General features: G+C 27.6%; 1 protein-coding gene and 1 long non-coding RNA gene across 10 annotated transcripts in view; both read left to right on the top strand.

Moving 5' to 3' along the window:
• The window catches only part of LOC123265192, a 398,621-nt gene that overhangs the window by 91,557 nt on the left and 289,909 nt on the right, over window positions 1-17,155 (top strand). The gene's annotated exons all lie outside the window — the stretch shown is intronic.
• Window positions 5,755-9,501, top strand: LOC123265198. The gene is made up of 4 exons (XR_006509532.1): window positions 5,755-5,767; window positions 8,156-8,161; window positions 8,781-8,915; window positions 9,490-9,501. It is a non-coding gene; the product is annotated as an uncharacterized LOC123265198 (long non-coding RNA).

Genomic DNA, 17,155 nt, shown 5'->3' with positions numbered 1-17,155 from the left:
TAAAAATATTCTAAAAATAATAAAGTTTTGAATGTGAATGAAATATGACTGAAAAAAAAAAAAAAATATTTTGAACACTCTTCGCTCTGAAACAACAGAAGTCGGAAAAGTTATAATTATCTTTTAATAATCGTCCCTTTTAATTAATTAAAAACAAAGTTAAAAGGTTTATTTATTTTCTCGAGTAACTTCCTAAATTAATTAACATTTTATTTTAGTTTCGAAAAATAAAATTAATTCAAATAATTAACGAGTGAATTAATTCAATATCAAAGTTCATTAGTTACATTCTGTGTTTCTTTGAAAGAGTAAACAAGAAACGAAAAAGAGGAAGGAATAAAAAAAAATAAAATAAAATAAATGCAATGAAGCTGAGTAAAAAAAAAAGGGAGAGACTCACTCCCATATCATCCAATAACCGTTTTCACAAACTACCCTCTTAATTAATGCAACTTTTATTATTGTTTCCCACGCGGGCAATCGTACGTATTCTCTTGGACCTACTGACTTTTTTAAAGTTATCATTATTATTAGCATTATTGTTATTACTATTATTATCTATCTCATTTTATTTAAATGTCCACTGTATACATTTTTAGCAAAAACTTTTCTGTAACGTGTGTATAGATCTAAGTGTGAGCAGAATCGTCGGCGTGCAAATATGCCATCTGCATCTGCATGCAGCTAACACGTGACAACATTCTCTGATGTGTACTTTTTACCTTCTCTGTACTGGCTACACTCTCTTTGCATATACGATACACGACATACGATATACCACTCTTATATTCCCCGTTATAGCCCGTTTCAATGTGCAATGTAAAACTTTTCCGAAACGAGTAGTTTCCGGTGGTTCTGACTCCAGACGACGGTCCGATGCAAAATGTAAAAGCTTGCTGGGAAATACAAGATAAATGCAGACTGACAATGCGACACACGGCCATACACCACGGCTATTAAATTGCCAGGTGGAAAGTTCAGTTTGACTTTTTTTTTTTCTACATATTTAGTTATTTTTAATAGATGCAGTGCTTTATATCAATAAAGCAAATTTACTGATTAAAACGGACTGTTGAATTGATAATTAAATTTTCTACGACCTTTTAAGGATAATTTGTAAAATAGATGGTAAAATTATTATAACATTCCGAAAAAATACTCTAAATTTGCATTTTTAAAGATTATTTTGGATTTAACTTGAAAAAAACTCTAAAAGTCCCAATTATTGACACTATAACAGACAAAGTTATGATTTGATTTTTTTTTAAGTAATTGAATATCAATATTGTTGAATTTTGTTTGTGGTAATGTCTCAAGTAATGTTTTTACTAATTAATTTCTTTCTTTAAAATGATAATCACTATTTACTAACTAATTTTAAATAATTAAATAGATTATCCGGATATACCAATTATTGGCAGGTTAAAAAACTGATTAATCTAATTATTGACATATCTTAACCCCAATTATTGACACTTATACTAAGCATGCCTAGAATCATCTGCTTATTCTTATTTATCCAAACTTATTATTAAGTAATCAATTTTATTAAAGTTTATTAATAATAATTTCCATAAATAATTACTTTTAAAAATATAAAAAATAATTTTTAAATTATTTATCTAATCAGAAGAGTTCAAACTCTTACAGTTAATTTTTTAGGTTAAAGTCAAAAAAAGGCGTGATAGCGCTGTCGAATGGCTGTCTATATGAGATTCAACTTAAAAATTATCAACTAGTTATTGACACCCATTATTTAAATATTATAAAGCATACAATTAATTTCGATTATTCAATTTTATAAATTTTTCATATATTGTTAATTAAAAAAAAAAAAAGATGATATTATTAGATGAAGAAATGAATATAAACTCGGCATTTAAAAAAAATGCTTTTCTAATCAGTTGTTAAGAAAATAACCGTTCGTAAGCTGGTTTGATCAACTGGTGCTCTTTATTTTTTTTCAATAATTAATATTTAATATTTTGAATTGAGTAATTTTTTTCAATTTTTTAATTAATTAGAATTTAATAAAAATTTATATGATAGTCATTCTTATTACAGATGATTAAATATATTTAAAAATATTTTAGGGTGTCGATATTTAGACCCTGTCAATAATTGGGGCTTTTACCTTATTTTATCTTAGTTTGAATCATTAAAATATCAAGTAAAATGCTTGTTTTCTGAAGTATTTAATATTACTTTTTAAAAAGCCCGCTTTTTAGTGACGTCACACGCCACTGGCGCCATCTCTTAGAATTATTACGAAGCTCTTTAACTAAAATTATGATCATCCATAACAGTGCTGATTTACAGATTAAAATAATGCATAAAATTCTGTATTCTCAAGAAAATAATTATAAAAAAAATATTTTTTCCAAAATAACTCAATTAAAACTCCCAACAATAACTTTAGCCATTTATACTGTAAAAAAAATTTTTTTTTCCTCTATAAAAGCACAACAAACATGTGTTGATGAATAGGCAGTTGTTCCTTTCCGGGCGGAGTAAGCATACAAGCATACACCCGTCACGATATGATTCAGAAGCTACGACGAATGGTTCTTCCATTGTCATACCCTGTTAATTAGATATCTAGTCTCGCCGCTCAAATTCACCTTACACGCTGTACCAGTTTTCCATTGTATTAACCTCCCAGTAGCTTTTGACACCCCCTAACACTCTCCAAAGCCTTCTAACACACCCCAAAACTCCGATTCTGACTCGGTTTTCACCTCCTTCGTTTTCAACGACACCCTCATATACACCATTACTCTATTTCACCTTTCTCTTTTCGCTATTTCCTCCTTTTCACATCCCACATCCCTCATCGTACACAACTAATATATATGTATATGTATAGAGATAATTATATATATGTATATAGTAAACTCTTGTACCGCTCAATGGCCACATTCACACCCGACAATATTACACCGCGAACGTGACGTAAATCCTTGAAGCTCGCCTCAAAATCAAGTTCCACAGAATTTGAACCCGCACTATCTAAAATCCTCAACCGCATCGAGATATACATTTCCATTGTTTCCGATGCTAATTATCTCTGATTGATTTGTAAAAATTTTCCAACAAGCAACAAACAACAAACAATTTTTTGTTTGATAAATGCGGAAAATAAATTCAACTAACTCTAATTATTAATTAAGGATTAACATCGCTGCTGATAATATTCTCGTTAATCAACTTTTTTCCCTTTTATAGAGAAGAGAAATAAAGACCCGGGAAATAAAGGGTGATTATGAAATATTTTTATTGTGTATCATGAATAATATATGGGTGATTTTTTGGGTTTTGTTAAACTCGATAGAAAGCGAGGGCGGAGAAGACAAAGAGATTTTTTGATTGTATCGGGAGAAATGCAAGCGGGTTTTAGGAGAATGTGGTAGGTGTGCACCCGCAAAAGGGCGCGACGAGTCGACGAGGCTTTTCACCAGGATCATCGTTGTCGGACATTAATTGGCACGAGATCTTTGTCCCTATTTGAGCCGGTTCGTTATTGTAAGGCGAGCGTTACGGTTCGCCAAGCTTATTCATTTGAATTAGCTCGATGAGAATGTGCGAAAATGTGATTGCGGTTTTCGAAGTTGTAGTTTTGTGGGTACCGCTATTGTCTTTGTAATTGTGATCGATAGATTAAAAGGATTTGCTAAGAAAAATAATTTTTTATCAAAAATTACTGAATATCGGGGTACTTTGGACAATTGTCGAATGTTCAGTAATTAAGGTATTCCAATGAGACAATGTTTTTGCAAATTATAATCACTTATATCTTCTTTCCATTTATTCAAGAGATAACTCATCAATTATTATTATTATTCCATAAAATTACTCTTAAATCGCTGAAGAATCATCCGATGACAATCCAACCTGAGTTCCATCTTTATTAAATTTATTAAAGTACCATCCGATGGAAAGTAAATAACACTTTTGGAAATAGTATCACTAAGGTGCAGACAAAATATTATTTCATAAGCTTAAAGGTCTGTTAAAAAAACTAGGACACGTGATGGTATTTAAAAGTTATTTAAAGCCACCCCATAAAATTCATTTTTTGAAATATTTTTCCAAATTTTAAAAGCTGCAAAATAAATTTTAAAAATCATTAAAAGTAGATGATTGGCAGCCTGAATAGAAGCTAAGAGTTCGAACTTCAAGATAAATTTATCAATTTTAAGAAATCTCTTGCTAGAAAGTTATTTCGATACAAATGACTAAATTATGAGTTCTTATAATAAAAAAATTCAATTTTTCAAAAATTCAAAAAAACAAACTTTACCTTTCTGCAAAAATTTATTACCAATCATCATTTAATAATATACAATAAAAATCGATATTCTGTGAAATGTCATCAAGAGGAAAACAAGGAGTAAATATGTTATTAAAAAAAATTTTCAAAGTAATTTGATAAATATTGAGGTACTAAATTGGACAATTGTCGAATGTTTAGTAATTAAAGTATTCCAATGAGATAATGTTTTTCCAAATTATAATCACTTATATCTTCTTTCCATTTATTCAAGAGATAACTCATCAATTATTCCATAAAATTACTCTTAAATCGCTGAAGAATCATCCGATGACAATCCAACCTGAGTTCCATCTTTATTAAATTTATTAAAGTACCATCCGATGGAAAGTAAATAACACTTTTGGAAATAGTATCACTAAGGTGCAGACAAAATATTATTTCATAAGCTTAAAGGTCTGTTAAAAAAACTAGGACACGTGATGGTATTTAAAAGTTATTTAAAGCCACCCCATAAAATTCATTTTTTGAAATATTTTTCCAAATTTTAAAAGCTGCAAAATAAATTTTAAAAATCATTAAAAGTAGATGATTGGCAGCCTGAATAGAAGCTAAGAGTGCGAACTTCAAGATAAATTTATCAATTTTAAGGAATCTCTTGCTATAAAATTATTTCGATACAGTTGACTAAATTATGAGTTTCTATAATGAAAAATTATTAAAATAAAAATTCATAAAAATTAGTTCAAAGAAATCCAAAAAATATCAAACCAGCGAAAATAGATTAACTAATTGATCAAATCAATATTTTCTTTTTAAAAGTAAAATATTTCTCGAACGTTGAATACATTATAACAAAAGAAAAGTATGTGTAAAGACATTTCCATTCTTATTCTTTATGAAATAACTGTAAATTCTGTTTGCGAGTCCTTTTTACACAAAGGAGGATATGTTGAACGAATTGTAGTCAGTATGAAAGGCTAATATCGTACATGAACGTGACCTGAGTTCATGCGAGGCCCGGGGTGAGTGAATAAATAAAAATTTTCTTATTTTATCAATCGTCCGAATTGAAACAAAAAAATTGTTACGATCATTGTTATAACAACAATTCCGTATGCACGGAAAAAAGTAAACTGTCATAAATAACAGTAGATTTATAATAAGTAATGATCAACTGCTAAAAATTACCATTTCAAACAGTAAAATCGTGATTTTACTATTCACTTTATAATATTTACCATTTAAACGTTACAATTTACTCTTTACATGGAAGAAAATACTATTTCAAACAGTAATATTCGCTCTGTAAATGTCTAAAATGTTAAAGTATAATAATTAACAATTCAGATTTTGATATTTATCATTTCGTACCTAAAAAATGATCTTAAGATATGTAAAAAGTATAAAATAAAGTTAGTAAATTTCTGATACAAGCAACATCAATATTTACAAAGTAAAATGGTAAATTTTAAACGCAACGCTAAAAATCAAACTGTAATTATTGACTTGCTTGGACTGGTAAAATGTATATTTTAAAAGTATAATTTTTACTGTTTCAAGTGTTAAATTCTCCCAGAGTGAGACCCCCTTCTCTTTCATCTGAGTTCCCCTTCTCCTCATAATATGGACTATATATTAAAATGGCCGTTTTTACTGTTTGAAACTGTAATTTTTTAAGATGAAAGAGTCGTTATTTACTATAGTGACAGCTACTAATCACTTATTTTGGATATTAAATTATAAATTGTGGCTTTTATACTTTCTACATTAAGTTCTGTAATATTTATATTTTTGCCACCCCGATGTCCGCTTTACTGTTTGAAACTATAAAAATTAACCAGAATCTGAGTGAATATTACAGTTTACTGTTTTCCGTGTAAGGTAAAAGCCCCAATATATGATCATGTACCAGTATATGATCACTCCATGTATTTGTATACTATATATTTGTGAATATAAATATACAAATACATGGAGTGATCATATACTGGTACGTGATCATCTATTGGGGCTTTTACCTTACGATAAATTATTTTCTAGGCAAAATATCGGCAAGATATTTTAGTAAATAACAAAGCTAATTGATGAAATAGGCGGGTCATTTAGGGGCATTTATTAGAGCTGGTAATGCCCGAAAGATTGATCGACAATACGAGAGTTTATTAGGAGACAAAGGTAGAAAACGAGGGTGAAAATAGAGTTCGAATGGCTCAGTCGTTAGAAGAATCTAATCCAGAAAATCGACCGAAAATGTCCCGGCCAGACTACGAATTTGCGACAGTTTGTTTTGTGACCGAATTGAAAAATTTAATTGTCCTACACTGAGAGACAATTTTATTTAATAGTAATGAAATTTTATAACTATTTAATAAAACGTTTATTTGGCTAATCCCAAATAAAAATTTATTAAATATTAATGAAATTTCCTTAAATACTAATAAAAATTTTCTTAAATACTAATATATGTTTTATTAAACTAGAATTCAAATTTGCGCGCGCAAGCGCGCGCCTTGACTATAGACTTTGCATATATTTTCATGCATATGATATATTCGACCAATCACATCACGAATAGTTTGGTTTCACATACATTTCATCTCAATTTTATTATGGGATACTAATAAAATTTTATTAAATACTAATAAATCTTTCTTAGTATGTAAAAGATGTTGTCTGTCATAAAGACAACATAAAAGTCGGGAGTAAACAAATAGGTTAGGTTAGGATGTCTCGTTGAAAAATCTTAATATTATTTATTAAAAGATATAACTGTGAAGATATAATTGACTATATTATAATTAATACAAATTTATGTTATGTTATGAAACATAAATTATGTATTGTAATTAAGCACATTTAACTTTTAGATGTTTATATACCTTAATAAATTAAATTGATCAATATTAATTGTTTTTTTTTGAGATTATTCGCTTATCGTAAAACTTTTGGAACAAGTACAAATTACGCGTATTAATGACAGCAAACAAAAGCGACGCTCGTGGCTATTTTAATAAACACATATTAGTATTTAAGAAAATGTTATTAAATACTAATGAAATTTTATTTATATGAAATATAATTTTATTAATTAATTTATAAATTAATTAATTAATATTAACTAAGTTTTTTTTTTCAAGTCCAAATAAACTTTTTTATTACTATTAAGTAAAATTATCTATAGTGATTGCAAAATTTTTAATTTAAATGCAATAAATTAAAAAAAGTTTTGCTTGCTTCAAACAAAAGCTCAGATGTATTAATTAAAAATCAAAAATAGTAAAATTATTAGTGAAAATTTGTTGTATATTTAAATTTATTTTTTCTGGACTCATAAATATTTGAAAGCTGAAATCTTTTAGTCATTTGGCTTTTTATTCGAAACGTGTCAGGCAGTCACATCTCAATGATACAAAAAAAAATGAAAAAAAAAAATATAAATAACTTTTTTCATCCCCTTCTACAGTCGGGTGCCTCCCTTCGGCGTTGAAAATTCCAGGGATCGTAAAGCTTCGGTCTTTCGTGTTCATAAATTCAGTGAGAATCCTGTGAAATGAAATTTACTGTTGAGGTAAAGGAGAGTAAAAAAGTAAGAGAAAAGCGCGTGAGCCAAAGCAAAACTCACTTCTGGATCGTAAAAGTGTTGACATTTGAAAAGTTGTATGTACCATCATATCGATATCTTTATTTCATTGCGGTGGACTAAAAAATCATCAAACATATTTAGCTTTACCCTTTTTTTATTCGAGTTTTCGAAGTCTCTGGCGCCGTTCCGATCTACCACTTTAAATTAAATGCACGCCCTTTGATAAATAAATTATTTTTACATGAAACCAGTTTCGGGGTTTTTTTTATTTTTTATTTTTTATGGGAAACTTTTCAGAGTCAATAGTAATTATTAGATTTATTTGAGTTGTATTAAATTTAATGGCTTTTCAAACTTTAAATTAAACATTTGAAATATAGCATCATTATCATCTGTATTAATTTCAATCGGAAAGTTCGGATAGTGTTTTACTTTTTTAAATTAAAAAAAGTGGATTTTTAATGAGTTCAAAGAGATTTTATTATTTAATGATTACTAGCAACCTTGCAGTCACTATGTAACTGCCATGTGAACTATAAATAAATATAATTTTGCTTTATTAAATAATGACTTTTGTAAAATGCACTGTACTTTCTTAAATATTGACCTTTTTGAAAATATAAGCTCATCCTGATGTTACACTCATTAAGAGCTTTTATTTGAGTACCCACATGCATTTTTTATATATTTTTCATATATGCATATATATAATATATATTTTAAAGATATAAGCTCATCCCGATGATACACTCATCAAGAGCTTTTATTTGAGTACCCACATGCATTTTTATATATTTTTCATATATACATATATATGATATATATAAATATATAAAAAATTGATGTGGGTACTCAAATGAAAGGTCTCGATGAGTGTAACATCGGGATGAGCTAATATCTTTAAAAATGTCAATAGTTCACAAGATACACGGAAAGAATAAGATGACACTGAATATCATCTCAGATTATACTCAGTGATATCTGTGGTGAAAAAAATTTAAGATTGTAGCTAAAAAAATCCAGATTATACTGCGTGATATCTGGATTATACTCATTGTAGTTTGGGTTATACTAGCTACTATCTAAATTTTTTTTTTACTTAGTATAATCTGGGATGATACCCAGTGTCATCTTGTTCTTTCCGTGAACAAGGTCATTTTTCAATTATTGATATTTTCAAAAATATAAGCTCATCCTGATGTTACACTTATCAAAAGCTTTCATTTGAGTACCCAAATGTATTTTATATATTTTTTTCATATATACATATATATAACATATATATTAAAGATATAAGCTCATCCCGATGTTACACTCATCGAAACCTTTCATTTAAGTACCCACATCAATTTTTCATATATTTTTCATAAATACATATATATATATATATATATATATATATATATATATATTATATATATATATAAATATAATATATATATATATAATATACATAAAAATATGAAATATATGAAAAATTGATGGAGGTACTCAAATTAAAGCTCTTGATGAGTGTAACATCGGGGTGAGCTTATGTCTCTAAAAATGTCAATAGTTGATAAGATACAAGGTTATTTCTTAATTCTTGACATTTTTTAAGATATAAGCTCATTTCGATGTTACACTCATCGAGACCTTTCATTTAAGTACCCACATGGCATTTTTTATATATTTTATTTATATGGTATTTGTAAAATATATAAATATATAAAATATATGAAAAATTGATGTGGGTACTTAAATGAAAGGTTTCGATGAGTGTAACATCGGGATGAGCTTATATCTTTAAAAATGTCAATAGTTAAAAAATTACAGTGCTATTTAACAAAATTCATTATTTAATAAAGCAAAATTTTATTTATTTAAGTAATATTTTTTTTTCTTTTTACTTTCTAAGTCAGCAATACAATTTACTTAATCAAGAGCTACATGTAAAACACTAGATTGAAGGTTACTCAAAACCATTCGAACAAGAATCGAAGTAGCGGTAAAGTTCTCGAAGTTTAGATTTCCCTGACCATACAGCGGTATTCCAATCTTAGAGATCCTCTGAGAATTCTAGCCTTCGAAATAGCACAACACTATTTCCACATCATCACCTTCAAAATTTTTCCATCACCTCTGACAGATATAAAATGACGGTAATTTATATCAAACTGTATATAAATAACAAAAGTATAAACGATTCGATTTCTCTGTAAAATAAGCCGTGTGATTTTTAGTTGAATTCCTGGATTCTATCACCGATAAAAAAAACTATCGTTTGTACAGTTACTCGATATTATTACAGATTAAAGTTAAGGGTCAACCCGAGTACGTAAAGAATTATTGATAGGGTCGCCGGTTATATTTGCGGATAATGTTAAATGTTTACCGAGTCTTGTCGCACCCTAGAATTTAATATTTCGAAAGCAACCGGGAGACGGAAATGATAATAATAATAACTTGTAGTTACATAAGATCAACGATACTTTTTTCGGGGATCCCTCGGACATGGATACTCGGATATAACACCGAAGTGAACCATTTCTCGTCACACTTAGTGGGTTATACAACACATCAAGTCATAAGGAAGTTCAGATATAAGCATGAAAAAGGTCAAGTGTCAGAACTAGGAATAACATGAGTTATAACATAAGATTAATAAAATATATTGTATACGTTATCCCTAATCTAAACATCTCCAACTTTTTTCATCCCTTTAATTTAACCGTGCTATTTTATGATACTCATTTACACTTCATTTCTTAAGTGATATGGATAATTATTTTAATAAGTATAATTCTATGTTTTATTATTGCAATTTTGATAAAAATTTTTTTGAATTATATAACAATTAATCGAAGAATATTATTAGGAGAATAAGAAAAATTTTCTTTCCAAGATAGTCATATGATAAAATCAGTTTATTTTTTAGTAAAATTAAGTAACGACACTAAACTTTACTAAAAAAACTAATTTTATTACACTGAGAAACAATTTTATTTAATGGCAATAAAAAAGTTTATTTGGACTTGAAAAAAAAAAACTTAGTTAATATTAATAAAATTATATTTCATATAAATAAAATTTTATTAGTATTTAATAAAATTTTCTTAAATACTAATATGTGTTTACTAAAATAACCACGAGCGTCGCTTTTGTTTGCTGTCATTAATACGCGTAGTTTGTACTTGTTCCAAAAGTTTTACGGTAAGCAAATAATCTCAAAAAAAAAAATTAATATTGATCAATTTAATTTATTAAGGTATATAAACATATAAAAGTTGAATGTGCTTAATTACAATACATAATTTATGTTTCATAACATAACATAAATTTGTATTAAATATAATATAGTCAATTATATTTTCACAGTAATCCCATAATAAAATTGAGATGAAATGTATGTGAAACCAATTTATTCGCAATGTGATTGGTTGAAAATAATTATTCTCATTCTGATTGGTTGAAAACGAACATAATATACATAAACGACACATAAATATATCATGAAAATAAATATGAGGCGCGGCTTGCGCGCGCAAATTAAATTCTAGTATCTTTTAATAAATAATATTAAGATTTTTCAACGAGACATCCTAACCTAACCTATTTTTTTACTCCCGACTTTTATGTTGTCTTTATGACAGACATCTTTTACATACTAAGAAAAATTTATTAGTATTTAATAAAATTTTATCAGTATTTAATAAAACATATATTAGTATTTAAGAAAATTTTTATTAGTATTTAAGGAAATTTCATTAATATTTAATAAATTTTCATTTGGGATTAGCCAAACAAACGTTTTAGTAAATAGTAATAAAATTCCATTACTACACTGAGAGACAATTTTATTTAATAGTAATAAAAAAGTTTATTTGGACTTGAAAAAAAAAAACTTAGTTAATAAAATTATATTTCATATAAATAAAATTTTATTAGTATTAAATAAAATTTTCTTAAATACTAATATGTGTTTATTAAAATAACCACGAGCGTCGCTTTTGTTTGCTGTCATTAATACGCGTAGTTTGTACTTGTTCCAAAAGTTTTACGGTAAGCAAATAATCTCAAAAAAAAAAAAATTAATATTGATCAATTTAATTTATTAAGGTATATAAACATATAAAAGTAAAATGTGCTTAAGAACATGTAGGACAGAGAATATTCAAATTTTGGACAAAAGACTGAGACGCTTTTTGACCAAGTAATTTTTTAACAAAAAATTATTAAACTTGGCCCAAGTATGTTAATAATAGTCCTTTGTAAATTGATTCTTCTATTTTTAAATTTAATCATTGAAAAAAAATAACAAAATCTTAAATAAATAGGTAGAGTTCGCGCGTAAAACTGCCTTATCTCCGGGCCCATCATATATTCAAGTAAATAAATTTTACTATAAAGAAATTACTCATAGACTTACAACCAATATAATCTTTGAGATTGATTTAATTTTTTGGTTAATCTTTACCTTAGTTTAGATTACTTATAAGACAGAATTATTAAAATGCAACTAGGTTTGAATAGAAAACTAATTATCAACAAAAAATTTCATTTACTATAGTAAATAAACTATAGTTTAATTTTTTTGAACAGTGTTGGGAGTATTGACAGTCAGCCTGATAATCTTCAGTGCATTTTATGTGTTTCAAATAAACAATCTGATATATTCAATTGGCATTTGTTATCACTAGTCCAAACTGAATTACCGACAACAGACTGTATTACATGCTCTTAATTACAATACATAATTTATGTTTCATAACATAACATAAATTTGTATTAATTATAATATAGTCAATTATATTTTCACAGTAATATCTTTTAATAAATAATATTAAGATTTTTCAACGAGACATCCTAACCTATTTGTTTACTCCCGATTTTTATGTTGTCTTTATGACAGACATCTTTTACATACTAAGAAAAATTTATTAGTATTTAATAAAATTTTATTAGTATTTAATAAAACATATATTATTATTTAAGAAAATTTTTATTAGTATTTAAGGAAATTTTGTTAATATTTAATAAATTTTTATTAGGGATTAGCCAAATAAACGTTTTATTAAATAGTAATAAAATTCCATTACTACACCGAGAGACAATTTTATTTAATAGTAATAAAAAAGTTTATTTGGACTTGAAAAAAAAAAAAACTTAGTTAATATTAATAAAATTATATTTCACATAAATAAAATTTTATTAGTATTAAATAAAATTCTCTTAAATACTAATATGTGTTTATTACAATAACCACGAGCGTCGCTTTTGTTTGCTGTCATTAATACGCGTAGTTTGTACTTGTTCCAAAAGTTTTACGGTAAGCAAATAATCTCAAAAAAATAAAATTAATATTGATCAATTTAATTTATTAAGGTATATAAACATCTAAAAGTTAAATGCTCTTAATTACAATACATAATTTATGTTTCATAACATAACATTAATTTGTATTAATTATAATATAGTCAATTATATCTTCACAGTAATATCTTTTAATAAATAATATGAAGATTTTTAAACGAGACATCCTAACCTAACCTATTTGTTTACTCCCGACTTTTATGTTGTCTTTATGACAGACATCTTTTACATACTAAGAAAAATTTATTAGTATTTAATAAAATTTTATTAGTATTTAATAAAACATATATTAGTATTTAATAAAATTTTTATTAGTATTTAAGGAAATTTTATTAATATTTAATAAATTTTTATTTGTGATTAGCCAAATAAATGTTTTATTAAATAGTAATAAAATTTCATAACTATTAAATAAAATTGTCTCTCAGTGTCATATATATGACTATCCTGGACACAAAATTTTTTTCGTATTCTCTTAATAATATAGAGAATTATAAAGTTGATCATTATTCGAATTAGACCAAAAATTTGAAGCAATAAATGAATTAATATCCCTGAATATTTAATCAACTCAGAGCAAAGCCAAAATAATTCCAAGTAAACAAACAGAAGGTAGCAAAGGGTTTGACAAGTTTGAAGTTGAATCTTCCGCCTTCGCACACTCGATATTAGCTGCACTTTGACCGGACGCAACATGCGAGGGCGGTCCAGTTTTCCGAGTCCAGTTCAGGCGGTTTGTTGTTGTTGGTTGTTCTTGTTGGTCAAACTCCGGAAAATTACCAGCAGAACCTTCGCAGTTTCTCTATGTAACCAGTTATGTGCAGAGCGTAGCATAGACCAGCGGGTAGTAGCACCCAGAACAACCCCTAAAGGCCTGCTGCCGATGTGTATGCTCGCACGCTAACGATATTTGAAGGGTACCGCGAACTAAGTTTCTACTGGGTGTATTTCCTCTGCCACCATATCCTCGACCCTTATGTTCCCATGGCAAAGGCACCTACGCTTTCTCTAGGTACTAATGGCCCGGCCACTACAAAGTAGTTCACTCACAATATTTGAATCGTTTATTTGAGAAACCCCATAAGTAATATTTTTTTCGAAACCGGGTTTGTTGCATTTTTTGGTTCTTTGAATTTCCCCTCACTTATACCAGTACCAAAAAATATTAAATCCGTGTTCAAGACCTAACCAATCGGTCGATATAACCCGAGTCAGAATAATGAACCTATACACGGAAATAAAATTGAAGGAGTTTTTACTAATTTACTATTGTAATTTTTACTAAATAAAAGAGTAACGGTGGACTATACTTCTTATTTAGTAATTTTTACGATCTACTATTGTAAATTTTATCCAACAAATAAGACAAGCAAGAGTCTTAAAAAGTCGAATACTATAGAGCAAATTATACAATATGTGTTTGTGAACTTTACCATTCAACTATTGTAAAAATTCACAGTTGGTTTTTTTAAAAGAAATATTAGGGAGGGAGAGAGATAGAAGGTTGAACTAATTGGTACCTGTACAGTAATCGAAAAAAGAAACCGACATTTTCGTGCTATCTGGGAATCGAACCCAGAACTCTGTGTTGGCAGCCAGAGACTCTCCCTCTACGCTATCTGAGGTAAACTAAGACACATATCCTTTAACATTTACATAAACTCGGAGTCTAGCGCTGTGCACGGCCATCACTCACACTAATTGAGAAACATTCCAATTCAACTATTGTAAAATTTGCTATAGTTCTATTGGAAAGATACAGAGGCAGCACTGGAAATTTTCATCTCTTACTTTTTACAATAGTAATATCGTATTTTTTCATGAATAAATAGTATTTTTTCTTCTAAAATATTTGAAAATTAATAGTAATCAAAGTATAGTCCAGCTTTACAATAGTTGTATCGTAAATTTTCCCAGAAATTTTTTCCCGTGTATGAGCCTACAGAATAATTTTCAATTGTTTTGATTGATATTATTCAATTTATAAATTGAATTTTTAAGTTTTTTTATCAATAAATTTTTAGTTACTATTTAAATTTATTTGTATTGTACTATTTAATATTGGTATAAGTGTATTTTGCGAGGTTATATTGATCAATCGAAACAATTAAAGATAAAAATATCGATCGAAACAATTAAAAATTGTCCTGTAGGCTCATGTAGGTTCATGTAGGCTTATGTAGGTTCATTATTCTGACTCGGGAAATCTCGTTTTGTTGAGAAACCCTATAAGTCAGTGACTTATAGGGTTTTTCGAATAAACAATCAATTTAAAAATTCCAAAAATAAATTTCTTTTTGTTTTTTTTTTTCAAAAAAACTTCTTCTGAGAAGAAAAATTTAGTTCAATGCAAAATACTTAAATTTTAATAATTTTCGCATTATGGGTTTAAAAAAATTAAATTAAATTATTGTTTTATTGTTTGATGTGATTTCACTGACTTTAATTTTAAAATGATTGATTATTAGATAATTAGAAACTAAATTTACAGTTAAATACTTGAATTTTAATGAGTTTTACAATATTCGCTTGATGGATTAAAATTAAAAATATGTTATTTTATTGTTGACTCTGATTTAACTGATTTAAATTCTAAAATTAATGATGACCAAATAAAAATATATTATATTTACTGTTAAATGCTTTGATTTTAATAATTTTTGCAATTTTACTTTTATAAAGTTAGATTGTGATAAATTAAAATGTTGTTTTATTGTTGACTCTCAGTTCACTAATTTGAATTTAAAAATAGATGATTTATTATAATTTTCGTTAATTGTAGTTCCAATACATATTTTGTACTTTATTTTATAAATATAATAAATAATTGACGAGAAAAATTGATAAATTAATGATTTTATTACTATTTTGTTCGTTTTGGTGAGAAACCCCATAAATCAACTTCAAATCATTATTATGAATAGTAGTAATTAATAATTAAATTTTTTCATGCTGAAATATTTTTTCGGGATACTAACATTATTATTATTCATAATTGGTTCATGCAAACATGTTAATGCAAACTTAACCGAGAAAAATGTTTGTTGCTTCTCCTGAAAAATTTAGTGTTTTTGACTCATGGGGTTTCTCAAATAAACGATTCATTTATATTGTTTAAAAAAATTTCCAACTACTTGATTTGATCCGCGCTAATTGTCGATGACAAGCAACGGATTTACGAAAAAAAAAAAAAAAAAAAAAAGCGAAGTGTAGAAGTGAAAGAGCAAAAAATGTAACTATGTGTGGGTGGCAGCAGAAGAACAGGAAAGAAAAAATCCAAGTAATTAACAACTTTTTCAAGCTGGGGATAATCTCCAGACGGATTCCCTTCGTTTGGCTGAAAGAGTTTTCTCGAGCCGTGACCATTTGCCCGTCGAGTTGACGATAGTCGGATCGTCGTTCGGAGTTGTAGTTTTCGTTGTCGTTTTACCAATGCCACGGTGTTTATAATTAAACTTTTTTTTGCCAGCCTTCTGCCGCACTTCTTTCCTCTGGTCCTTAGTGATTCTAATTGTCAAACCACCCTTCTTGAGGATTAGAGACGTCGGTACGCAAACGAATCCCGTTAATCGAGGGGAATGAGCTGAAAAATCTCTCAACACCAAAGACTTTTTCGATTTTGTTAATGAGACTTTGAATTTATTAAATTTATAATCATTATTGTAGCATAGTCGACTTTTAAGATAATGGTGTCGAGAAAATATCCATTTCTCTAATTCTCTATCTCTAGATATATAATGAAGAAATGACATTGTATCTTGAGAACTTTTGACATTTTTGAAGATATAAGCTCATCCCGATGTTACACCCATCAAAACCTTTCTTTTAAGTACCCACATCAATTTTTCATATATTTTATATATTTATATATATAAATATATGAAAATGTATGTGGGTACTCAAATGAAAGCTCTTAAAGAGTGTAACATCGGGATGAGCTTATATCT

Source organism: Cotesia glomerata, linkage group LG5, assembly GCF_020080835.1.
Source record: "Cotesia glomerata isolate CgM1 linkage group LG5, MPM_Cglom_v2.3, whole genome shotgun sequence".
NCBI classification, from domain to species: Eukaryota; Metazoa; Arthropoda; class Insecta; order Hymenoptera; family Braconidae; genus Cotesia; species Cotesia glomerata.
The sequence above is the reverse complement of the archived record's forward strand: the minus strand, read 5'-3'. Positions and strand labels throughout refer to the sequence as shown.